The sequence below is a fragment of the Dipodomys ordii genome, unplaced genomic scaffold (assembly GCF_000151885.1).
Source record: "Dipodomys ordii isolate 6190 unplaced genomic scaffold, Dord_2.0 Scaffold15, whole genome shotgun sequence".
Lineage (NCBI taxonomy): Eukaryota > Metazoa > Chordata > Mammalia > Rodentia > Heteromyidae > Dipodomys > Dipodomys ordii.
The window spans coordinates 18,932,442-18,958,156 of NW_012267231.1; the positions used below are offsets into that span (position 1 = coordinate 18,932,442).

The 25,715-nt window shown below is 40.5% G+C and overlaps 1 protein-coding gene across 1 annotated transcript in view; it reads left to right on the forward strand.

The window, feature by feature from the left end:
• The window catches only part of LOC105982265 (melanoma antigen preferentially expressed in tumors-like), a 47,661-nt gene extending 23,906 nt beyond the window's left edge, over window positions 1-23,755 (forward strand). Inside the window, exon 4 of the mRNA XM_013011828.1 lies at window positions 23,685-23,755. The gene's annotated coding sequence lies outside the window, so the exon portion shown is untranslated. The remainder of the gene's footprint in view (window positions 1-23,684) is intronic.
• The last annotated feature ends 1,960 nt before the right edge of the window (window positions 23,756-25,715 follow it).

The window sequence follows — 25,715 nt, forward strand, 5'->3', positions numbered from 1 at the left end:
TTGTTAATTTTTTCAAAGAACCAGCTCTTTGTTTTGTTGATTCTTTCTGTGTTTTTTTTTTTTTTGGATTCTAATTCATTTAATTCTGATTTAATTTTAATTATTTCTTTCCATCTACTGGATTGGGGTTTATCTTGTTGCTCTTTTTCAAGGAGGTTCAGGTGTCACATTAAATTGTTGGTTTGAGATCTCTTCAATTTGTTGATGTAGGAACTCAGAGCTATAAACTTGCCTCTGAGTACTGCCTTTGCCGTGTCCCAGAGGAGCTGTTAATTTGTGTGTTCATTTTTGTTGAATATTATGAATACTTGAATTTCATTTCTTGGGGTCCGGTCGTGGGGCCTGAACTCTGGGCCTGGGCACTGTCCCTCAATTCTTCAGGTCAAGGATAGCGCTCTACCACCTGAGCCACAGCGCCACTTCCGGCTTTTTTTCTTTTTGCTTATGTGGTGCTGCGGAATCGAACCCAGGGACTCAGGCATGCAAGGCAAGCGCTCTACCACTGAGCCACCTTCCCAGCCCCTTGAATTTCATTTCTAATCTGTTCTATGACCCATTGGTGATTCAACAGTCTGTTGTTCAGCCTTCGTTTGTTACAGGACTTTCTTTGGTTGCTTTTGCTGTTGAGTTCTAATTTTATTCCCTTGTGGTCTGAGAGAATGCAAGGTATAACTTCAGTGTTTCTGAATTTGGACAAATTTGCTTTGTGACCTAAAATGTGGTCTATTTTGGAAAATGTTCCATGTGCTGCTGAGAAAAACGTGTATTCTGATGCTGCTGGTTGAAATATTTGGTAGATGTCTGTTAAATCTAGTTGATCTATACAGTTGTTTATGTCTGCGGTTTCTCTGTTGAGTTTTTGCTGAGTTGCTCTATCTAGTGGGGATAGTGGTGTGTTAAAGTCCCTAACAATTAATGTCTTTGGATCTATGTGAAATTTGAGGGAAAGTAGTATTTCTTAGACAAATGTGGGTGCTCTGTTGTTTGACGAATAGTTATTTAGAATTGTAATATCCTCCCGAAGGAGAGATCCCTTTATCTCTTCTAACTAATTTTAATTTGAAGTCTATTTTATCTGATATTAGGATTGCAACTCCTGCCTGTTTATGTGGGCCATTTGCTTGGTAGATTTTGTTCCAGCGTTTCACTTTCAAAATGTGTTTTTATGGGCAAGTGTGACTCCTGAAGCAGCAAATAGAAAGATCTTGCTTTTTAATCCAACTAGACAGTCTATGTCGCTCAATTGGAGTGTTAAGTCTGTTAAAGTTGAGAGTTAGGACTGAGAGGCATTTGGTAGTTCCTGCCATGTTATCCACCTTCTTGGGGGCTGCAACAACTGGGTTCTTCCTGTGGTTCTTGGATTCTCAGTGCGGGTGTGGTTTCTTCGCCTTTATTGTGGTCTTGTTGGTTTTCTTTTCTTTTTTTGGGGGGGGGGTCCCATCGTGGGGCCTGAACTCTGGGCCTGAGCGCTGTCCCTCAGCTCTTCAGCTCAAAGCTAGCGCTCTACCACTTGAGTCACAGCGCCACTTCAGCTTTTTTCTTTTTGCTTATGTGGTGCTGAGGAATCAAACCCAGGGCCTCAGGCATGCAAGGCAAGCGCTCTGCCACTGAGCCAACTTCCCAGCCTGGTTTTGTTGGTTTTCTATGTGTAGCACATCTTTAAGTATCTTTTGTAGGGCTGGGTTGGTGGAGATATATTGTTTCAATTTTTGTTTGCTATGGAAGGTTTTTATTTGACCTTCGGTTATGAAGGAGAGTTTAGCTGGGTACAGTATTCTTGGTTGATAGTTGTTTGTCTTTGGGGCATGACATACATCATTTCAGGCTCTTCTTGGGTTAATTGTCTCTGCTGAGAAATCTGATGTGATTTTAATTGGTTTCCCTTTATAGGTCATTGATCATTTCTCCTTGACCACTTTAAGGATATTTTCCTTGGTCTGAATTGATCCTATGTGGATTATAATGTGATGGTGGGATGTCCTGTTCTGGTCTGGTGTATTTGGGGTTCTAAAAGCTTCTTGTATCTAAGTAAGCCTATCTTGTTGCATGTTTGGGAAGTTCTCTGCTAGAATCCTGTTAAACAAATTTCCTAGACCATTAACTTCTGTCTAGGTGCTCCTCTACACCCATTATCCTCAGATTAGACCTTCTGATGGTGTCTTCCAAATGTTGAATACTCTTATCATATTTCTTGGATTTGTCTTGGATGGTTGTATGTTCTTTCTCTATAATATCTAGGCTGTCTTCAATCTCCGATATTCAATCTTCTACATGGTCTAACCTACTGTCAAGACTTTCTACTTTGTTTTTTATTTATTTTCCTTCTAATTGGTCAGCTTTGATGGCTTCCAATTCTTTGTTGGAGCTTTGTTATAGATCTTGTATGAACTTCTTTACTTCTTTAATTTGGTGTTTTGTATTTGTTCTAAAATCACTTAGTTGATTGTTTATAGTTTCCTTGGACTGCCATTCCTTCTGTTGGGCTCCATTCAACATTCTCGTTGTGGTCTCCCTGAATTCTTTCAGCTATCTGTTATGTATTCCATGAATGCCTCTATTGATCTTTGTCTATTCTCATCTCGCTCTTTCAATTCCTGTATTACTCTTTGATTAGCCTCCTCCCATTCATGCAATTCCTGACTTTCTCTTGAACTGTTCTCAGCCTGCTCACATAATTCCTGACTTTCTCTTTGATTGGTGTCAACCTGCTCATGCAATTCCTGTATTAATCTTTGAGTGGCTTCCTCATGGTTATGAGATTCCTGTATTATTCTTTGGTTTGCCTCCTCTCTCTCTCTATCATGCACACATTGAGTCCTTTGTAGGTTTTCAATCTTTTCATTCACCTTGTTTACAGTAATGTTTGTAGAGCTTTTTGGGAACTCTCCTCTGGATTATTCATTAACTATTCTGTCACCTGGTTATCATGAGTGGGAGTTCAGACACATGGACTTGCCATTTTTCTTGTGTTCTTCCAGCTTATTCTGCCAATTTGGTATGAAAATAACACCAATTTTGTCCTAGAACACTATTTTAAGGCAAGCATCAACCAGAGTCCTGTAGTTGCACAGTCAAAATGACTGCAGATACAATCTAGTTCAACAGATATAGACCATCCAGCATCAAACAACTAAGGATTAATGGGCTAAGAACAGCAAAGAAGAATTTGGCAAACCAGAAATTATTAGGTTTAGGGAGAAATGTGTGGAAAAATAGGATTAGAGGGATGTGGAGAGGTAAAAAGAGAGCGAATTCAACCATGTCCTAATCTCAGAAAGACAAATGGATTGTATAGAATGATAGGAGAGGGATTAAAAAAAAATGGAAAAACAAAAATTTAAATTTAAAAAGTGAAACACTTAAAAATTATGTTAAGTTAAAGAAATGATATTGAGAGAAGAAAGGATAGGTTCAGAGGAGGGGAGGGATAGAAAGGAGACATGAAAAACTAAAAAATAAAAATTCTTGAATTAGTTTCTTGAAAATTATATAGGTATAAAGAGATAATACTGCTATTAAAGAAGTTAAGCCTAAGCAGGTTGTGAATTGAGTAATTTCTGGATTATGTATGTACACAATGGGGATAAGGTCTAATAATCGCCGACGGGTATATATCTGGTACTGAGCAGAACAACAATTAAGTCAAGAAAGAAAAAAATGGAAAGAATGAAAAAAAGACCAAAAGGTTAGAAGAGATTTAAAAAAAACACATACACACATATACACCTAAAATAAAAATTATGAGAGGAAAAAAATCAATAACAGACAATTAAAAAAAATAAAAATTTGAAAAAAGGTACAAAAAAGAGTTCTTTGATTTTTTTTTGGAGGGGGGGCATATGGAAAGATCCTGTATCTCCCCTGTGTCTGTAACCAGTCTCTTGGTGGAGTCTCTGGTCTGCTTGTGGTGTTTGGTTTTCTTGTGGCTTTATTGGTTTCTTAAGTCAGTTTGTTTGGGCAGGCAGAAAAATGCTCTGCTTTACCCAGGATTTTGTGAGCCTCCTCCCAGGCTAGTTCAGTGGGAGGGAGATCTGCTTTGAGTACCTCTGAAGAGGGAGATGACTGTTTCCTCTAGTTTGGAGATGTTGTGATGAGGCTAGGTTCTGGGTAGGGTTGAGGCCTTTCAGCAAATGGTAGCTTTTCCCTGAGGGGCTAGCACAGCCTGGAGCCATTCTCAGGGTTTATGTTTACTGAATTTCAGTTGATTGTCTAGGCTGCTGTAGGGAGGGGCAGCCTCTGGCTCTGTTTACCCTGTGAAGAAAGCCACTGGGGGGGGGGGCAGAGTTTCCTTTGCTTGGGCTGGGTGACTTTCCCCTTGGTGTGGAGCTGAGCTTGGGCTGGGTGACTTTCCCCTTGGTGGAGCTGAGCCTGGCATGTCAGGTCAGGTTCCTGTGACCTGCTAAATGACTCTCTTGTTTCCTTCCAAGGCCTGAGTTGGAGCTAGCTGCTCAGCCAGGCCTTTGTTAGTATCAAAGATGGAGAGCTCCAGTGGTGGGGGAGGGGCAGCCTTCTCTTCTCTGCTCCCTGGGAAGGAGTGAGGATGTCAAGGTTCTACTTCAGAGTCTTGGTTCCTGGGCATCTCTGGTATGGGCTCTGCAGGATGAAGATATCTGCTCCTTGTTAGTTCTTGTTAGTGTTGAGTGGAATCTGCTCACCCGCTGAGTCTGGCTCCTTTGTCCTGGACTCTCTCTGTAGGTATGGCAGCTATGGCCGCCACCGCTGCTGCTGCTTCCACTGCAGCTGCTGCAACTGCAGCTACCAGCAAATGCTCAGATCTATCTCCTTGCCTGGATTTTCCCTCTCTGGCCAAACTCTGTACTGTGATGGCACACTTGGTGCAATTCTCTAGGCTAGGACTGTTCACTGGAACACTAAAACTGCTTTCTATGTGAGAGCTTGTTTAGCCTCTAGCTTCTCCGTCATCTTCCTCCGAACTCCCTAGATGAATTTTTGGATATGATATCTTTATGGAAAACCAAATACATCTTTAAGTACTTTGTCCAACTGAAACAAATTGAGAGCACTTTAATTTTTTTGTTTTAATCAGAATCTTGTATTAATTTGGCATATGTTTTTTAACTGCTATATAAAATTCATTTTATTTGTAGGAAAGATGACAGAAAGGAATGTACATGGACATATAGTGTAAATTTTCCCTTTTGGATAGCTAAGAAGTTTCTTTTCTTTTCTATTGTGAAAATACCGTACAGAGGGGTTACAATTACATGAGAAAGGTAATGAATACATTTCTTATCAAGCATTGTTGCTTCTTCCTTTGTTTCCCCTTCCCATCCCTTCCCATACCCTCCCCCTGCCCTGCCAAAGTTATTGTTGCAATGGGTCAACCTGTATCCCTATTTAAACAATTTGTTTGTTCCCTTCCCCTCCACAAATTATACCAACATCAAATACAGTGAAAACGGGTTACACTGTGTGGGAGGGACATACAAAGCAACAAAGAAATCTTCTTATAAATATGTTAGAAACAATAGCAAGAAAGAAAAAACATTTGAGTCCTTATCTTGGGGTTCATTTCGCCTAACATCTTATCTGACCATTTCTGCTTGTCTCAGACATATGCTAGTTATTGCAAATAAGGGAAACCATGGGACCTATGTTTCTTTCTTTGGGCCTTATTTTCAACTAAGATATTGTGAGAAATACCAACATATGAGATCCAGTTTCTGCCATTAAGTATTATTAAATTAGTGGGAAAGGTATTCTGCTTTCAGTAACAATTACAATGTGATATATAGAAAAGGGTGTGGCCAACACATTTATGTAGTTGTGTAGTTACATATCTTTATGGTAGTGTTATAGAATTTTAATAAATTTCTTCAAGCACAAGGAAAAAGTTTGAGGTATCTTAGAGTTTTACTCAGAGCAGCTAAAATACCAGGTGGTCTTCAACAGATGCTTTCATTTTTCTATTCTTTTTTAAATAAGTTTTTTATTGTGAAAATACTGTACCAGAGTGGTTACAGTTACATGAGCAAGGTAAAGAGTACATTTCTTATCAAGCATTGTTTCTTCCTCCTTTGTTTTTCCCCTACTATCCCTGTCCTCCCATCTCCTGAACTACACTCCACCCCCCCTTTACAATTTAGATGGGATTGTAAAGTTCATTTTTTGATTTGTGTGTGTGTGTGTGTGTGTGTGTGTATGTGCTTGTACTGTGCCTTCAACTTAGGGTCTTGTGCTGTTACTTAGCTTTTCCCTTAAGATGATGCCCTACTACTTAAGGCATACCACCGTTTCTAGGTTTATGCTATTTATTGACAATATGAATATCACAAACATTGCTGCTTGAAATCCCTTTGAATATGGATCCTATGTGTCTGGGATTACAGGTGTGAGGCATCAGCACTCTGAGATATACATTTATTTTGTCATGCTGTGTGGCAAATTATCACAAATTTAGTTTTTTGGCCACTGAATACCAACTATTGTAGACTAGAAGTTTGGGTGTGGCTTGTCTGTAGCAACTGCTCAATCTCTAGCAGGGGTCCACCAGGCTATAGTCTCTCATGGAATGTGGGCACCTCTTCCAACCTTAACGCATGCCTGGTAGGGTTTAGTTCCTGTGGATCTGAGGCTCTGTTTTTTGCTTTCTGGTAACCTATCATCCAGCTACTGCTGTCAGCTCCTAGATACCCCCATACTTCCTTGACAAACATTCTCCTTACTGTTTGATTCACTCTCTTGGCATTATTGACTTGTAGAAAGGCCTTAATTTGTGATCACCCCATGGAAGTAATTCCTAACCGTCTCTTGTGGGAACTAATTATGTCTATAGAATCTCTTTAATTTGGCATCTAGCAGAGCATATTGTGGGGTTAGATCCTGCCCAGACTAAAGGATGTCTTTCCAAGGGTCTGAGTTGTTGTGCATCACCTGAGAATTCAGGCTATTGACTTAGGTTTAAGAAGGAATGAGTTGAATCATAAAAAAAAACTATTTATTATTCTAAGTGTCCTCAATTTCAGACACTGGTAGTGTTGAGTTGTTGTTTGATTGTAGCCGATGAAGTGTGCAGTTTAAGAAAATGAAAGCTAATTCCTTCGGTGGAATGGAAAATAATTTCCCAGTTGTAGTGAATGAAAGGCAGTTAGGGGTTAAACAGGATAGATTCAAGAGCACTGGCAGTAGCTTCAGAGATGGGACAGAATTAAACATGTTAGACATATTTTAAAAAGAGAAACATGTGACTGGGAATGAGGCTTAGTGGTAGAGTGCTTGCCTAGCATGTGTGAAGCCCTAGGTTCAATTACTCAGTACCACATAAACAGAAAAAGCCAGAAGTGGAACTGTGGCTCAAGTGGTAGGGTGCTATCCTTGAACATAAAAGGTCAGTGACGGTGCCCAGGCCCTGAGTTCATGACCCAGGAATGGCAAAAAAATAAAAAGAGAGAACATGTTAATAATGGATGAGGGAGGGATCCAGAGACCAAATTGATCACTGAAATTTTCTTCTTCCATTCAAGATCAAGACATCATTCTAGAGAGAAAAATTGGGCAAAAAGAGGTCCAGAAAGAACATACCTTATGAAGTAGAACTAGATTTTTTGTAGTGCAACTCCTGTAGAGATAAACCATTAGGCATAATTGTGACTTGCAATAGCACAAGAGCTCATTGTAATAGCACAAGTGCTATCTGGAGATTTTATGTGGGTGCTGGTCCTGAGCCTTTATCAAAGCCTAGGTGGTATTCCTAGTTTTTTTTTTTTCCCTCAAGGCCAGTACTCTATTTCTTAAGCCACAGGTCCACTTCTGACTTTTTTGGTGGTTAAAAGGAGGTAAGAGTGTCATGGACTTTTCCTGGCTTGTCTGGCTTCACAATGTGATCCTCACATCTCAGCATTATGAAGAGGTAGCATTATAGTTGAGCCATTAGCACCCAAAGAAGCATTTTTTTTTGGGTGAAAGGAATTAAGAATACAGATTCTTCAAGAAGATTCACACTCAGTACTAAATAAATCACCAGGACCAGTTCTTGTAAATACACACACACACACACACACACACACACACACACACACACACACACACACACACACACACACACATATCTCAGTGGTCTGTAAAGGAATTAAGAATACAGATTCTTCAAGAAGATTCACACTCAGTACTAAATAAATCACCAGGACCAGTTCTTGTAAATATACACACACACACACACACACACATCTCAGTGGTCTGTATCATCTTTCCCAAAAGAATAGTGTCTTCTAAGTGGCAAAGTGTGGTGGCACAGGCCTGTAATCCCAGCTACTGTGAGGCAGAGATATAGGAGGATTGGGTACCAAGGCTGGCTTGAGTGAAGTTAGCCCAAGACCCTATATGAAAATCAAACTGAAAAAGAAAAAAAGGTTGGAAGCATATAGGGCTCAAGTGGTAAAATATCTGCATAGTAAGTGAAAGACCCTCAGTTTAATCCTTAGTTCTATGGAAAACACAAAAAGCATAGCATCTCAGTCCATTTTGTCATGGTTTAACAAAAACCTTGAAGCGGTATACTTCATAAGGAATAAGAGTCTATTTCACTCACAATAGTGGTAGCTGAAAATTCTAAATGGCATGGTAGCACATGGGACAAGGCCCCCTAGATGCATCATATCACAGAGTATCTCGGCATCATTGTGCTTGAATGACAGGGAGTAAGGGCCTAGGTTGCTTTTAACAACTGTTACCAATGATAATGTTAGTTCCTTGAGAATTGATGAGATGGCATTAATCCATTTATGCCTGAATCCTCTCTTAAAGGTTCCACCTCCTGACACTGCTACATTGAGAAGTTAAGCTTCAGTGTGAGCTTTGATAGTGACAGATCATCAGCAGGCTTCTGACAGAGGCAGGTGAGACCATTGGAAGCCGAGGACATTCATACAACTAGGTACCTTGGACACCTGCTTCGATCTCATTGATTCTGATATTTGTGTATTTGGGGCTGTCTCACAGCTAGGATCCATCGAGTCCATGTCTGTTTCATGTGCCAGCTCCAGCTATACTGACTGTGATATAAACTGCTAGACAATAGGGAGAACAAAGATGGAGATGGGCACAAAAATGGAGGTTTGGCATTCTTCATGGTGCTTAATTAACAATATATTATGTAGGTAAGTCATTAGAAAGCTTTATGTCATTATATAATACTTATATACAGCCATGTAATAACTGCTGTATGACCCAGAAAGATACCTTGTATAGCAGTCTGTTTACACATAAGATAGCACTCCTCTGAATACAAAAGATAAAAAAAACTTCTGGCCTACAAAATTAATTTTCATTTAATGTATGGTAAGGGCCAGTACTATGCCTTGAATTTATGGGCCTTCCACTTACTTCCTAATTTTTGTCTAAAATAAGTTTTGGAAGTTTTCCACTGAGTGAAGTGTTCTATGTTACCTTCATCATTGTATTATCTTCAAGTTTCTAGTGTTTCTTGGAAGTTAAAGACAGCCTCCCTGTAGCATTTATTAGGAAATCTTTTGCCTGGCCTTAGTCTATAATCCTAGCTTCTGAGGAGGCTGAGATGAGGAGAATGTTGGCTTGAAGCAGAAGCAGAGAATTTCATGAAACTCCATCTCCCAAATTATGTATATTTATGCATGTATAATTATATTTAATATGTAATATACTTGTGAGGTATATACACACTATGCATTATATATACATATATATACATATATATGTATATATATATATATATATATATATATGTGTGTGTGTGTGTATATGTATATACCTCACAAATTAAGCCAGGTTCAGTAACTGAAAGATTCAGTAAGTAAACTTGAAAACCACTAAGAACTTCAAGATTTCCTCCCATATCCATCCTTTCTTTCAATATTAAGTGGGTTGTAGTCTGAAAAGATAAATCCTTGACCAAAAAGGAAAACCCTAAATGTTTTGGCCCATCCTAGAACTTTTGTCTCCAAGATTTACAGTACTAAAACACCTACCTGGACAATGGGTATTGTCCATGTCATCCAAAATGATGAAGGATTGTTAGTTGAAGTGTCCACATCTGGAGGTAAGGATGCAAGCTGGAATTCCCCAGCTTGAAATTGAATGGTACTGTTGTTTTGTTATGGTGAAGGGCTCTGCATCTTCTCTGGAAAAGCTTTCTTTGTAACCTGTGGATGTTATTTTTAGGCCTGCACACAGCATCACATTCTGTAAATAGTGGTAGCTATCCTGCTAGCTTCCCTCCTCCAATATTGTCTCTTATTTGAGATAGAATTTATGATCTTATTGTCCAGCTACCTAGAGGGAAGGACTGTGTCCTCTTACCAGAATCTCTTATTGTTCCTCAGGAAGAAAGAGGAACTAAAGGAAACCATAGATTCATGATGTGTGATCATGCTAGAACAGGGGTTCTTCTGCAGGAAGCAGGGGAGGATGTATTGATATTTTGTAATCATAGGACAATTAAAACTCAGATGACAGGCAGGAAAACGGGTTCTCCATTGCAGAGAACAGGAAAGGTGGAAAGTTCTGCAGGAGATGGGCACACTGGAACAATTGAAGGCACTGACTTAATTTCACTGCTGGCATTCTACTTCAAGTCATTTTTTTAAAATAAAAAAATAGATGGCCATGATTTTATTGGATGTCCTGTCTAATATCGAGTTACCTATGTCACACATGTGTGCAAGAATAATAGGGTTTAGCTTATTACATAGTGAATCATCAGGACATAGGAAATATTCCTTAACTTGGTTGAGCCAATCTCCATTGTTTGTTCTATACTGTGCCTCTGCTTTGGGTCTGCACTTTACAATTTCAAGATGATATTTTGTCCTTTTGTAAACAGGTGAATAGAGCAATGTACGTGACTTCCAAGACAGTTACCTGTATTTGGATAAAATTCATATATTCAAATGGGAAATTTGCCATCCCCATAAAATACAAAAGAGGACTCCCAAGCACTATATGTCTATTTTGCAGCCATTGTAATTTTCATGCAGGGATATTTTATAAGGATAAAATCAAGGTACCAAATATGTCCTTCAGCAACTACCGTTGTGTAATCCTTATGCTCATGCCAAAGTCATTGACTTTCACATTGCCTTTATCATCCAACAGGATGTTATTGGGTTGAAGGACTTAGTTTTCATTTCTGTTTTAGTTAAAGTAATGCACAGTCTTCGCAATCTGTTTGGACAATCTCCTAACTTCATTCTTGAATAGGTGGTAGGATTTTCACATTTATCTCAGGAGGTCTCTGAGTGGCCAGTTCCACTACCAGGTATTGGTGCTCAACCTTCTCCCACACCTGGTATCATGTGTGGGTGATGGAAAGTCTTAATAATGTCCATCTCATTTTTAAAATATTTTTTGTTGGTCATGGGGCTTGAACTCTGGGCCTAGGCTCTGTCCCTGAGCTCTTCAGCTAAAGGCTAGCGCTCTACCACTTGAACCACAGTTCCACTTCTGGCCTTTTCTGTTTATATGGTGTTGAGGAATCGAACCCAGGGCCTCATGCATGCAAGGCAAGCATCTACCACTGAGCCATCTTTCCAGCCCTGTCCATCTCATTTTTGATCTGACAGTTGTTCAACTCTCCTTTCAGGAGTATTTTCACTACCACCTGGGTGTTTATGAGGTGGTGCTAGGCCAACTTTACATATCCATAGCTACTATAGCCAATGATCTTCACACATTGGACAATAGTCCAATGAAGGTCTCCTGCTCTGAAGAGCTTGAGGATAATTCACTGTGTTCTCCCATCTTTCTGCTAGGATGGCAAGGAGTAAAGTTAGCTAAGAAAACAAAAACCCCAGAATAATAAGCAAACGACACAAAGTTCCTCCCCCCGCCCCCCGCCCCCAATTGCCAACGTAGCACTGAACCAGCAGGTTACCAGGAACTTCCAGCACTGTAATGGACTGCAGAGACTGCTCACAATGGCTCTAGTGAACCAATCACAGCTTGACATTTGCACACTGGCTCTTTTGGTCTTGAGCCTGGAGGACTGTTGCCAAGGTTTCCACAGGGGACACAAGAGGATACCACTGCTGCTGCTACGGCAGTGTTGCAAAACTGCCAGGGCATCAGCCATTGTTTTCTGTCCTTGGTGGCTGCCAGGTCCTAGTGTTTGCTCCCATGGGGAAATCAGGCAGTAGGCTTTGTCCTTGAGTACCATCCATGTCCTTAGGCCTGCTCTTGCTTACAAACCTGGCCATGTACAGGAGCCAAACATATACCCACCAGTGGCTTCCATTCACTATATGTGCAAGTCTTGGAACTTGCTCCAACAATTAAAAGAAAGTGGATTTCTATGTATTTCTAGGTACAAGGGGTGCATGCCAAAGAGTTCAGTTGGAAATTCTCACTAAAGTGGATCTGGATTTTTTAACTTGACAATAAAGAGAAAATTCAAAGAAGTAGTTAAGGCATATGAGGTGTCCCTATTTCTTGAATTATAACCCCCTCTTGCACAACTGCTTAAAGTAATATTAAAGTCCTTATTTGTTATGGACTTAAGTTATTGTTGGGACCATACCATAGATCATTTCTGGTCTTGAAAAAGTTGTAATATCAGTATACACTCTGGTGTTTTCTTAATGGAATCCAAGATGAGCCCCATGGATCTGGAGTAGAGCTAAAACAGTATTATACTCAACAATATCATGTGGTTGAAAGAAGGCAGGTAGTATCAGCCTACTGTAAAGTGACTATTGTCAGGATGAATCCTCTGTAGAACTATTTTTTCCTTTTCAGTATTTACTAATAAAATACATCCGTGTATTAATAACACATTACTACTTCAATATAAATTAAGCATGTTTTCTATTCAACTCAGTGAATTTTGACAACTAATTATGTAATGCTGAGTCCCCTTATAAAGTCAATAAACTGGCACTTTTGTCATTTACATTAAAATGCAAAGAAACTAAGACCAAGAACTTTTTTTGCTTCAGTGGGTCATGGAAGCTGCTGTTTTCTCACTTAGAAATTAAATCCAGTAGGATGCTTCATGGCATTCATAATCTAAAAAGCTGCTCTAACTTTTGGCTTTTAAAGACCTGATCAATTTACTCAAGATAGTCAATGATTTTTCTTTAAACTTGGAGTGACTGGTGTCAAAATAATAGTGGCTTGGCTTCAGAATCATCTGATACTGTAGCAAAATGCCCTATGCCATACAGCACCATGGAGCAGGTTATTAACAGCTATAGGAGTGAGAGAAAAGAGAGCATCATCATTTTCCATGATAGTTTCTTTTTTTTTTTTGGTCCGGTCGTGGGGCCTGAACTCTGGGCCTGGGCGCTGTCCCTCAGCTCTTCAGCTCAAGGCTAGCGCTCTACAACTTGAGCCACAGCGCCACTTCCGGCTTTTTTCTTTTTTCTTATGTGGTGCTGAGGAATCAAACCCAGGGCCCCAGGCATGCAAGGCAAGCACTCTACCACTGAGCCACCTTCCCAGCCCCCATGATAGTTTCTTATCAGATAGTTTACAGCAGAAACCTTGAAATCCATAAGTCAATGTGTTGATATGTTCAAAGTGAAGGACAAGGGATGGAGTAGGGGACTTATGTGGTAGAACCCCTGCCTAGAAAATTGGAGGCCCGGGCTGGGAGGGTGGCTCAGTGGTAGAGCGCTTGCCTTGCATGCATGAAGCCCTAGGTTCAATTCCTCAGCACCACATAAGCAAAAAGAGAAAAAAGCCGGAAGTGGCTCTGTGGCTCAAGTGGTAGAGCGCTAGCCTTGAGCTGAAGAGCTAAGGGACAGTGCCCAGGCTCAGAGTTCAGGCCTCACAATCGGACCAGAAAATTGGAGGTCCTCAGCTTGAACTCTCCTACTGCCACATCCATCGGTCTTTCCTACAGCCAGAGAAAGAGTCCTTCCTTTAGAGAAATAGATATATCTGGGTGTTTCAATTCCATTGTGATGCTATAACAAAACTCCTTAAGACCAGGCCCTAGTAGCTTAGAGCAAGTTATTTGTACTCAACAGAAATTCTGAAGGACAAGATCTAGAACCCAGAAAATTCAATGTACAGAGAGGTCAGCTTCACCAGGGCTTTAATGTGCTCCCTTATTGCTGTGTCCTCACATGGTGGAAAGGCTAGAAACTTGTTTTAAAGAAAATAATACAGCTGACAGACTTCTTCCCACCATTCAGATGAAGTTTAATTTGCTATAGATCTCTATTTTTCTTCTCTCATGTTCCTCTTCCTCGATTTTTTGTTGTGCTTTTTTAATTGACTGGCCTTGAACACTTGAACCACCAAAGAATAGATGTTTGGATTCCAAGTATGTACCACCAAAATCGTCTCCTGCTACTTCTAATTTGGAAGTAAACCATTTAGTTGCCCCAAATCCTGTGCTTTATTATCCTTCCTGTATAATTTTTTTTTTAGGTTTTGGTCTGTTTTGCATTTTGCAGATTTAACATGGACCCTTCATAGATAATAGGCAAATACTCTACTACTGAGCTACAGATTCCTTGCATAGATTTTTTTATTGGTTAACTTCATATTTAACCAACTTACTGAATTGTTTTTAGTGCATGCCTGTCAATGTTTGAATTTTTATATAGACTACCATGTCATCTTGCTCACAAATTACAGTGTTTTCCTTCCATTGCTATTTTCCTCCTCCTCCTCCTCCTCCTCCCCCTCTTCTTCCTCCTCTTCCTCCTCTTCCCCCTCTTCTTCTTCTTCCTCCTCCTCCTCCTTCTTCTTTTCAGTTAAAACATCAGTTGTGTTGTTGAATGCTATCACTGATAACAAATTTCTCTCTTGATTGCATCAGAAATGCCTCAGCTATTTTTAAAGAAAATTGTGTTTGTTAGATATTCTATATAAGCTAAAGCTATTTTCCTTCAGTTTCAGAGTTTTCAGTAATATTAAAAATATTATTAAATGCTTTTGTGCCCGCATCTTTTGAGATGAATATATGGGATTCCTTCTTTACTCAGTGTGATAAATTGCATTAGATTTTCTAAATTTTAACTATGTAGATGGGGTTGCAGCTCACTGTTAGAATAACTTGATTACCATGTGTGAAGCCTGTGTTATATCTTCAGGCAAACACATGCACAGGAAAAAGGGAAAAAGAATAAATGTAAACTGTCCTTCATTTCTTGCCTTTCTCTTCATAAGTAAAATTACTATAAATACATTCTCATTTTTTCATGGGCTTATGAAGTTAATTAGGAAGTGTTTCTTCCTTTTTAAAAATTTCTGGAGCAATCAAATAAGAGGTACATTGGATGAGGTGGCATATACTCAGGAGGCGAAAACAGGAGGATCACAAGTTGAAGGCTAACTTGGGCTGAGCATGGGCTATCCCACCAAAAAAAAAAGAAAAGAAAAACTCCCAATCAACCAAACTAAAAAACACCATGTGAATAAAAAGGCTTGGGCCATTACTCAAGTAGGAAAGGACTTGGTTACAATGGGCAATTTTCTGGGTTTGACACCTAACAATAAGGGGAAAAAAAGAAGGTATTTTCTTTAACAAAATTGCCCATGAAATATTTGGTTAGAGTTGTTCCCCCCCCTTTTTTGTCTTTTTCTTTTTCTTTCTTTTATCTTGGAGACATAGTTTTTCTATAACCTATTTAACAACTTTCAATCTTCCCAATTTAGCCTCTTAAGAGTTGAGATTACAAGCCTATGTTATCACACCTGGCCTTATTGGCATTTTGTACAATAAATTGTGTTGGCATAAGTTTAGTATACAGAAAAGCTCAAATGTAGTAAACATTTTGTATGTCCCCTTATTCCCTACTGTTAATGGAATGTACCAGTATGTTACCACTGTATGTTTGTAAAATACAAAAGCAACATTGGTCTTTTTCTTTTTTAATTTTTTTTTTTTTGGGTCCAGTCATGGGGCCTGAACTCTGGGCCTGGGCGCTGTCCCTCAGCTCTTCAGCTCAAGGCTAGCACTCTACCACTTGAGCCACAGCACCATTTCTGGCTTTTTTCTTTTTGCTTATGTGGTGCTGAGGAATCCAACCCAGGGCCTCGGGCATACAAGGCAAGCGCTCTACCACTGAGCCACCTCCCCAGCCCATCTGAGCTACCTTCCCAGCCCGGACCAACATTGGTCTTTTGCTCTTAACTAAATTGTAACCTTTACTTCATTTTGCCAATTTTTGTTTTACTTCCCTTTCCTTTTCTAGTATCCACTACTTTTGCTTTTGTTTTTGCCTTTCTCCTTTCCTCATGTTATCTACTCAGCTGTTCCATTAATGAGAAAAATTAAGAGTAGGTTAAAATCACCATTTGCCAGGCACCAATATCTCATGATTGTAATCAATGCGATCTGAGGATCACAGTTCGAAGCCAGCCTGGGCAAGAAAGTGGGAAAATCATGATAATATCGGCATTTAAAAAATAACCCAAAGGCTGGGAATGTGGCTTAGTGGTAGTATACTTGCCTAGCATGCATGAAAGCATAAGTTTGATTCCTCAGTGCCCCTTAAGCAGAAAAAGCTGAAAGTAGTGCTGTGGTTTAAGTGGTAGAGTGCTGGTTAGCCTTGAGCAAAAGACCCTCAGGGTCAGTGCCCAAGCCCTGAGTTTAAGCCCCAGGACTGGAAAAACAAACAAAAAGTAGCTCCTCCCATTATTTTGTATGTAGTGTTCTAACTCCATGGTGCACATTATCCTTAAAACAAAACCAATACAACAAACCACAATTTACAGTGCTTAGCAACACCAGATGTACAGAGGTAAGGAGGAAATGTAAAGAAAGTAAGTTACTAGGATTACCTATTTTGAGACTACACAAGAATAATCTAGTCTTTTGACTAGATGTGTGGGGTTAAAGAATCAGAGAAATATTAGATTTTGACCTCGTACCTATAAAATGAGGGCAACCATACCTGTCCATCATTAGGATTGAAAACTAGAAAGGACTGTTCCAAAAGAATAACCTAGGCTCCTGCTGAACAGGAATATGGAGTTCCCCATCAATAATCCCTGGACTCAAAAAGAGAATTCACAAATGGCATTGCACCAAACTAAGAAGTTTTTGCATGGCAAAGGACATCATTAGCAAGTTTAAAAGAACCTATGGAAGGAGAGATCTTTTACAAAGAGCTCAATAAATTAAACTAGCAAAGAATAAACAACCCAATTAAAAAATGGGCAAACAAGCTAAGTAGAGACTTATCAGAAGAAATAAAATTGGCCAGTAGTTACATAAAGTAGTTTTCAACCTCTCTGGCCATAAAGGCAATGCAAATAAAAACACTTGAGGTTCCATCTCACTTTAGAGTGATCATTACCAACAATACACACAACAAAAATACAACAGATGCTGCCACAGATGTGCAGACAAAGGAATATAAAACAATGTGGGTGGGAACATAAACTTGTTCAACCACACTGAAAAAAAACAACTATGACTACCCTGTGGTTCAGCACTACCAGTGTTGGGCATTTATCCAAAAGACTACAAATCAGGATAAAGTAAGGCCAACTATATATGTTCATTGGCAAGGCATAGATATAGCACAAATGCCTTCAGTAAATGAACAGATCAAGAAAATATAGTGTATATATACACAGAGGAATTTTTCTCATCCATTAGAATATTACATCATTTGTAAAGAAATGGATGGACCTGGAAATTTTTTTTTGAAGTCAGGATGCATGTTTTCTCTTATATGTTGAAGGTAGGGCTCCCTTATAAACATACAAGTAAACATATACACAGTTTTGTGCACATATACATAAACATATTGAACAAATACAGTATATATATGTAAGAAAGACCTTAAATGGTGTAATTCCTTAGAAAAAACTAACACTACAATAAAATGAATATGAAGAAACTGGCAATTGAAAGGAGGGGAGGAGGTGAATGAAGTAATAATTTTCAATGCATATCCAATGAAACTAGGAAAATTGAGGGGATGGAGTTGAGTTTCAGGGATGGGGAGATGATGAAAAGAGTGTCATTGATCAGGATTCATTGTACTTACAAATAAATATGTAATTAAAATAATAATGCCTGAGCTTATCACCTATGATTTCCATATTCACACTTCTGAGTAGACATCCCCTTTCCAAACCATCATGAAACACCTCATCTTACTTAGAAAGAGTACCACTTTGCTGTCTCTATGAACCAAGGAATTGTAGGCAGATCAAAGTAATGCTGCCCACATATCCCAAGCCATCAATATAAGGGCAGAAACCATGAATACTACAGGAAGTGGTAGGAGAAACACCATGGCTCCTAGAATACAGGTGAAAACTTTCTAAGTAAAGATCCAAAATCACAACAAATCAAAGAAAGACTGGATAAATGGGATTGCATGAAACTTAGAAGTTTCTGCATGGCAAAGGTCATAACAAGCTAAATAGAAAACCCACTGAATGGGAGAAGAATTTTATGAGCTATGCATCAGACAAGGGTCTAATAGGAAAAATATATGCAGAGCACAAAAAATTACCCCCATAAACCCTCAAAGAAATAACACCCCAATTAAGGAGGCTGCAATGCTTGGTAAGAAATGTATGCATTATCCTGCCCATGTAATTGTAACCCCTCTGTACAGTATGTTCACAAAAAATAAAATTAAAAAAAGAAATAACACTCCAATTAATAAATGAGGTAATGACCTAAAGAGACTTCTCAGAAGAAGTTAAGAAAGACCAATAGACACATGAAGAAATGTTCAACATCTCTGAACATAAAGGAAATGTAAAGCAACACTAATTCCACCTCACTCCAGTTAGGAAGGCCAATAATTTTTTTTTAAAAATTAGTAACAAATGCTGTTATGGATTTGGCCAAAAGGTAGCTCTATTAATTTGCTGGTGGGAATGTAAATTGTTCAACCAGTCTGGAGGGTGAGATGTGAGTATTGTGGTTTGAAGTCAACTTGACAGAAAAGTCCATGTGTTTATCATCTCCAATTGGCCACCAAAAGCCGCCAGTAGAGCTGTGGCTCAAGTGGATAGACTTGTAGCTTTGATTTAAAAATCTTAGGGACAGGGGCTGGGAAGGTGGCTCAGTGGTAGAGCACTTGCCTTGCATGCTGGAGGCCCTGGGTTCGATTCCTCAGCACCACATAAGCAAAAAGAAAAAAGCCAGAAGTATCACTGTGGCCCAAGTGGTAGAGCGCTAGCCTTGAGCTGAAGAGCTGAAGGACAGTGCCCAGGCCCAGAGTTCAGGCTCCATGACCGGACCCCCCCCCCCAAAAAAAAATCTTAGGGACATTACCCATGTCCTGCATTCAAGCTCCAGTACTAGCAGCGTGTATATGTGTGTGTGTGTGTGTGTGCGCATGTGCATGTGCATGCATTCATGCTAGTGATTTCCTGACTGCATCAAATACTTTGGTGTATTTGAAGTATTAAAAATAACTTTAAGAAAGCAGGCTTAAATGTCCTGTGATTATTTTGTGTCTCTGTGCGTATGTATGTGTCTATCTAGTGTATGTGTGAGTGTAGGTGTGTGCATCTGTATGTGTATTTACTTCTTACCTTGCTTATTCTCCACCTGTGTTAAGAATATTTCCAGGCTTGGAAGGTGGGCACTACTGTTTAATGTTATGCCAATTTTCCCAACATTCTTTTAAACAAAGGACTGTTTTGTTAACTGAGGGACAGAGAGGGAAGAGAAAGAGAAGAGGGGGATAGAGAGGAGACTTCTAAATCTAAGATTACAGCAGCCATATTCCAGAACAAGTTTGCAGAACTAGGTATAAACTAGATCCTGTGTTGTGTCTTCTGTTAGCTAGCTACAAGAAAGCCCCCATTTGGCCACAGGTGTGGAAAAAAGACAATTCAGTAAAGACAAATTCAAATGGTCTGAGACACACAAGTTCTGGACATCGTTTCCACTTGAGCTGCTGCTGTGCAGGCCAAATATTTGAGCTGAAGCAAAACTTGGAATTACAAAAGTTCAAATCCAATGTCTAGTAACCTCTAAAAGGCCTGTGTAACTCCTTAGTTCTCACCTGATACTGTGACTTAGTGGGAAAGGCAGAGGGCAGACTTCCAGCTATTGCAGACTTCTTCCTTGGTGAACTATGAGCTACCACCTTCAGTCATGTTGTTCCAGTACAGCTTTGGGTTGGGTCTGTGAACCTGAGTGTAGGAGTTTGAATCTCTATAGCATGAATAGAAATTTGGCCTCGTACTAAGCTAGCAGTTTGGGGGACCTCGAGTGGCTGTGGACAAGAAGTCTTTTAATAGCCTGTCCTTTGTGCACATTTGGTTTAGATGCAGGGATACATAACTAGTAGCAGTGGTCACCCCAGGGTAGAGCAAGAGAACCACAGTCAAGGGACAGAGGTCAAGCTCATGCCATTTGCCATTTTATGCTGCTTGAATTGACATGTTCTGCATATATTTTAGTAATTCGAGAATGAAAATTAACATTGCCTATAGATTTTTTAATTGCTTCTTTCTGACACTACTAGATTCTTTTTTTTTTTGGGGGGGGGTCTGGTTGTGGGGCCTGAACTCTGGGCCTGGGTGCTGTCCCTCAGCTCTTCAGCTCAAAGCTAGCACTCTACCACTTGAGCCATAGCTCCACTTCTGGCTTTTTTTTCTTTTTGCTTATGTGGTGCTGGGGAATTGAACCCAGGGCCTCAGGCATGCAAGGCAAGCGCTCTACCTCTGAGCCACCTTCCCAGCCCCTAGATTATTTTTCTAAGGGAGGATTGTGAGTATCCTAGATCAGAGGCTACACTGCCATGAGGAAAGATTAGGGAGTCAATAAAGCCCACTATTAACCATTGTAAGACCTACAGTAAGCCCTTGCACTTTCTGGCAGCGAGGGAGGGCTCAGCCTTGTAGTCACCCAAGCATGCAGCTCAGAGGACCACATTTAATCACATAATGTACTCAGACCTCCTAAATTTCTAACAGCTGCCAGAAGGTGTCCCCAGCCCTTCAAAAAAATCAAGCTGTGCCCAGCTCTACAGCACAAACTTCCCACCCAGTGTTAGCCCTGTTGAGTGAAATGCAAGGCAAATAGAGTTCTCTGATAAATTCCCTAAAATCATTGGGCTCCATGCCAGCATCCGGTCACTTGTCCTCTGGTGACAAAGCCTCATGTTCATTCAAGACAGAAACAGCCATGATCTCAACTCCACCTGCCATGCGCAGTTCAGCCAGCCTTTTTCTTTTGCTCCCGCAGGGGTGGATAATCTCACCAAAACTGTCTCCTAATATCACTGACCCCAAGGGACGACTCCCCACCCAACCAAACAGTCAAACAAGCTGGAGGTGTTCTCATTGGGCAGGGCAGACCAGCCTTTCCATAAGTCCATTTCTGGGGGCTATCCTTCCCCCAGAAGCCTTGGAAGGGGTATCTGCTCCCTCCAGCAGCAGGCCTGCCACTCTGACCACAGCAGCCTCTAGCCAGCTGGACACTCCATGTCCAAGCTGGGAGAGCTGCTGTGCCCAACTTCTATGGTTGAGGAGATACTAGGCAGCTTCTTGTACTGGGAGGTGGGTCAGGTTGAGGACCCTGCAAAGCCATCAAGCAAGGTTTCACCCACCAGCCTGTCTAGTGTGCAGCTGGCCAATTCTGGTGTCTGGTTGGGCTCTGGCTTCCCTAGATCTGCAGTGTTAGGGAACCTTCAGATCCCCCTGCCAGAGCCAGCACTGAATTGCTCGCAAAGAGCACCAAGTGCTCCTGGTCATCTACTGCAGTCTTTGGCAGTTTGCCCCCCAGCAGCATATGGGACTCTCTGGTGCAACTAGTTTTAGAGGGATATTTCTGGGTAGCAAGCGAGTCTATCTTTTCATTTGGAAGCTGGCAGACTACTAATAAGTATAGGTTCATCATCTGTCCCCTGCCAACCTGGCAGCCCTGTGTTTAGGGGCCCCCTCAGCTCAGCTTCTGCTCCTGAACTTGCCCATGTATTCTGAAAACAGCCCAGAGAAGCCTTTGGCATCTGTTGTGCCCCAGAAGTCAGGCCACAGTGAGGCTTCTGCAGCCCCATCCTTGCTCCAAGCACAGACACTGACAGGGCAGTGCCCCCAGGATCCACCGCAGACCTCCAACTTGGGTAAAAGAAGAGGCTGTGCTTGTGCAGCCCACAGTCATCAATCAGCAGTCCTGGAACAGGGGTATCTGCTAAGGCCACCCCAGTAGCTGTGGAGGCTCTGAAATCAAGCCAGAGGCAGGCAGGTGCACTCATGCAAGCTGATTTTGGAGCAGCCCCTCTTCTAGGTGCAGGCCTGGTGGCCTTTGAAGCAGAACATGACATTGCAAAAGTTCACAGCACACACTAGAAGAACCTGATAAGCAATGGTCCTGTGCTCAGAGACCTGACACAAGCAGGAATTGAGAGAGAGAGAGAGACAGAGACAGAGGGAGAGAGAGAGAGGCTAGCTCTGCTTTGTACCTGTTTCAGTATTCTTGCCGAGAAATGCATATTTTTATCAAGAAATAAAGAGGAAGACTTCTAACTCTAACTGATGGAGTAGCTGGGATCAATCTAGACTTCCTACCATAAATAATCACAAAAGTGGAAGCTATGTGAAAATAAATATATGTACATAAATGTATATATAATATAAATATGTAGGCATATATATGTATATTCACATATACAGTGTGAATATGTAATGTATGTATAATGTGTATATATATATATATATATATATATATATATATAATGTACAGAGGGAAAAAAGAAATCCATAGTATTTAAAGGACTAATAACCAAAAGCTTCCTAATTTTGATTGAAAGCATGAACTCTTATATGCAGGAATCTAGCAGCTCAAAAAAGTCAATTAACATAATCACACAGGTCCACACTAAGACACATTCTAAACAGTCAAAGACAGAAAACCTCCCAAAGAGCAGAGACACAACTCATCATACACAAGTGATCTTCAATAATATTATGACAAATTTCTCATCAGAAACTAGATTCACTATTAGACAGCAAGGGCAACAAATATAAAGTGCTAAAAGGACATATCTAAAACCCACTTTTCTAATGAATATACTTCCTCCAAATGTGAGAGATGAGCTAAGTACCTACTGATGGCTCAAGCCTATAATCCTAACTACTCAGGAAGGTGAATTGTGAGGATTGTGGCTCAAAGCCAGCCTGGAACTTGTCCCCTCAGGAGGAAGTTGTAGGACACAGCTGTCCTTAAGAGAGAGGTCTTTGTGCCATGTCATTACGGGAACAAGACATAGGATAAGGTGGCCATCAAGAATGGAGGCCATTAGCTAGTGTCTCCAGAGAAGCAATTTATAAGATACAGAAGTCCTCTAAAAAGTCAGAGGACTTTCACCACTGTCTTAGTGGTTTCAGAAACACCATGATAATGACCATAGCAACTTAAAGCCCACCTGGAGTCCTTAACAACAGTCTTTGAGGCCTAAGAGCTAGAGTGTCAATATTGACAGGCTGTGATTGGTCCACTTTTTCTCTGACCTCACTGGCCCAGACTCTGATTGGTCCATTTCCTCCATGATATCACTATGCCCAGTGGTGATGGCTCCATTGTGTGAGGTCATGCAGGGTTTATAGGAAGCCACTGTGCCCCAGCCTATGTCAGTTAACAGAGCTGGGAGCTCTTGCTTGGTGACCCGCTGGACTGATTCAAAGCTAAATTGATGGGTTTTTGGGTTGCGAAGGCGGGTTGTCATTTGGATTTTGCTATTTATTTTTACTTTTTCTGGGTTTTCCATTATTTTATTTAGTTTATTTTCTGGGTTTTCCATTATTTTATTTAGTTTATTTTAGGTAGACTTGCTACCTGCCATCATAACAGAAGGATGGAAAAATACAAAGAATCATCCTCAAACTCCTTGAAGGAGATCATCAAACGATACCAGATGAAGGAGCTCATCAACAAAGGTACCATGGACTAGTAAGCTAGCCCATCCCCACCTCACACACACGGAAGTGATACTTAAAATACTACAGAAGGGAGAGACCTTGTCATCAGATAAAGAATGAGGTGGACATTTTTAAGATGGTACGGCACAAACAAATCATCAAGCTGTACCAGATGATGGAGAAGGAAGAGTATGTGTATCTCATCATGGAACTGGCCACTAGGGGATAGCTCCTGGGGTGGATCTGAATATGGTGCCGCCCGTATGAGGATGAAGCCAGGAGGCTCATCACACAAATTGTAAGTGCTGTTCACTACCTACACCAGACAGAATTACACACTGAGACCTTAAGTCCAACAACATCCTGTTGGACACCAAAGGCAATATCAAGGTCAGTGGTTTTGGTCTGAGCATCTGTTTCACCCTGGAGCAATTGCTAATGAATGCTCCTCAAAAAAAGAAATGATGGCTGGGTGCCGGTGGCTCACAGCTATAATCCTAGCTATTCAGGAGACTGTGATCTGAGGATCACGGTTCAAAGCCAGCCCAAGCTGGCTCTATCCTCTGAGCAGACTCATACTGATACCAAAGACTAATTTAAGGAGGAGATGGCAGAGGATAGAGGTAGCTAGCAAAATAGTTACCACTCTTCTCAGAACAAGCTGCTGAATGTGGGCCCAGGAACAGAGCAGTTCCAGACAAAGGAGTGGAGAGCCCTAAGAGATATCAAAGATAACTTCACTTGAAAGCCAGAAGGCCCTGTTATTGAGATTTGTAGGGGGTCTACTAAAAAAAGTTGTTGTTAGGATCCAAGAATGGAGATCAAAACACTGTTTGCCCAGCAAAACCCTCAGTCCATCCCAGAAGACAGGTGCACCAACTGCCTTAGGTTTCCTCAGGAGGGATTGCAGCCAAGGGGCACCTAGTACTGCACTGATAAACTGGCATTGTAGTTATTAAAGCTTGTGATTTTTGTGCATTGCATCAGTTCCTTGCACATGCAAAACGACTTGAATTACATTTGAACTACACCCTATTCTTTAAAAATATAGTTTGTTTAATTTTATTCTGTTATTCTTTATGATGCAGTCTCGTTATGTAGCTAAGTCTGATCTTAACTTCATAATTCTACTACCTAGTCTCCCAAGTGTTGGGATTACAGGTGTGTACCTCCATGTCGTCCATCATACTATTATCTGCACCTTTCCTTAAGTTTTAATACTTTATTTTATCCCTTGGCAGTACTGAGGTTTTGATTCAGAGGCTGGTGCTGGGCAAGCAAGTGCTCTACCCCTTGACCCCTGCCCCCAGCCCTTGCTCTTTATTTTACTTTAGATGAGTTCTTATTGTATTATTTTGCTTGGGTCATTATCGGACTGTGATTGTAATATATTTTTTTCTGCTGGGAAGCTGGCACCTACCTTAGGTAGTTCAAACCCTTTTTTGTCTTTATATTTTTTAAATCTTTTTCTTATTATAAAGATGGTACACAGAGTTGTTACAGTTATATGTCATTTTAAAATTCAAAATCTTATTTTAAAAGAGTGGACATGCATATAATAACTAAAATTAATCTCTAGAAAAAAATGACTACCAGAATGAATGTTTTTGGAGGGTGGATCAGTGGCATTTGGTATTGTTCTCACTTCAGCTCTAGACAATGCTACATAGTTCCAGGCTTGCATGGCCTAAATAAAAACAAGTAAAAAGTAAAAAAGATCCCTTAGGACACAGCTGTGGAAGATTTGAAATACTTTTGTACATTTTATTGACCATTTGTACATTTCTTTTTTTTTTTTTTTGGGTCCCGTCATGGGGCCTGAACTCTGGACCTGGGCGCTGTCCCTCAGCATTTCAGCTCAAGGCTAGCGCTCTACCACTTGAGCCACAGCGCCACTTCCGGCTTTTTTCTTTTTGCTTATGTGG